The following is a 1,624-nucleotide window of genomic DNA, read 5'->3' on the forward strand; positions in this document are numbered from 1 at the left end:
TCTCTCCTCTCATTCTCTTCTTAACCCCTTTCAATCCAGCTTCCAACCTTATCATTCCACTGAAACTGCTCTCTCCAAAGTTACTAATGATCTCTTAGTTGCCAAAACCAACAGCCTTTTGTCAATCTGTATTCTCGTTGAATTCTCTTCAGCACTTGACAGTTGTTGATCACTCTCTCCTCCTTGATACTCTCTTCTCTCCCAGTTTTCAGAACACCATTCTCTCCAGGTTTTCTTCCTATTTATCTGACCACTCCTTGGTTTCCTTTTCTGGATCCTTCTCTAGATCACAGCCTGTGACTGTAGGTGAAATTTCCTTAGAGTTCTGTCCTGGTTCAATTCTCCCTCTACACTACTTCACTTGGTGGTCTCAATAGGGATGTCTACTTTGCCAAAGAATTAGTCAACTTACCTTTTGGAAGAGCTTGAGAAGACATTGGAGCTTGAGAAAGTATTTTGATTCAGCACTGAGAGCTCTGGATTTAGAGGCAGAAATAAAATGGGGATAATAATAGTACATCTGTAAAATAATGATAATAACACACTGCATACCTACAGGTTTGTTGTGAGGGTCAAAAGTAAGTACAGAAAGGCATTTTTTGTAAATGGCAAAGTGCTGTATAAAATGTAAACTATTAAATACTTTGGTCAGATCAACAACTATTTCAGACCACAAGCTACAATACAAAGTCTGCATGCATTTGGAGCCAGAGCATCAGGATTCACATCTTGGACTTGTTAACTTTGTAACCTTGGGCCAGTCATTTTATCTCTTTGGGCCTCAGTTTTTTGTTTTTTGTTTTGTTTTGTGGGACATTGAGGGTTAAGTGACTTGTCCAGGGTCACACAGCTAGTAAGTGTCAAGTGTCTGAGGTAGGATTTGAACTCAGGTCCTCCTGAATCCAGGACCAGTGCTCTATCCACTGCACCTCCTAGCTGCCCCATGGGCCTCAGTTTCTTTATCTATTAAAGTGGGAGAGAGAGATCATGTGTCTGAGATGACCTCTAAGATCTCCATACCCCTAAATCTATTATTCTGTTGTTTAGAACAAAAGAAGGCCATGATATGTTTTCGGAGAGATGAGCACTCAATGCTGAGATAACCTCTATCACCCTTGACTGATGGAAGATCAGTTCTGCGAGTGGGAGAGGTTCTGGGTGGGAAGTGGGGACTTTCTAACTTTCAAACCTGGAATGCTCTTCCTCTCTATCTCCTCCTCTGAGCTTCCTGGCTTCCTTCAAGTCCCAACTCAAATCCATTCCCTCTTAATTCTTCTGTTAATTATGTCCCATTTATTCTTATTTATTTTTATATTTAAAAAAAATTATGGTGAGGCAATTGGGGTTAAGTGACTTGCCCAGGGTCACACAGCTAGTAAGTGTCAAGTGTCTGAGATCAGATTTGAACTCAGGTCCCCTGACTCCAGGGCCAGTGCTCTATACACTGTGCCACCTAGCTGCCCTGTCCTATTTATTCTGATACAGCTTCTTTGTATATTGGTTTGTTTGTCATCTCCACTGTTCTATAATAAACTCCTCAAGAACCAGGACTACCCTTTGCTTCTTTGTATCTCCAGAGCCTACTACAATGTCTGGCACATAGAAGGCACTTAATAAACACTAA

At 41.1% G+C, this 1,624-nt stretch overlaps 1 non-coding gene across 1 annotated transcript; it reads left to right on the forward strand.

The window, feature by feature from the left end:
* The first annotated feature begins 1,058 nt into the window (after positions 1-1,058).
* On the forward strand, positions 1,059-1,128 carry LOC122737755. Its single transcript, XR_006354534.1, has one exon. It is a non-coding gene; the product is annotated as a small nucleolar RNA SNORD83 (small nucleolar RNA).
* Positions 1,129-1,624: the final 496 nt, after the last annotated feature.

The sequence above is a fragment of the Dromiciops gliroides genome, chromosome 1 (assembly GCF_019393635.1).
Source record: "Dromiciops gliroides isolate mDroGli1 chromosome 1, mDroGli1.pri, whole genome shotgun sequence".
Lineage (NCBI taxonomy): Eukaryota > Metazoa > Chordata > Mammalia > Microbiotheria > Microbiotheriidae > Dromiciops > Dromiciops gliroides.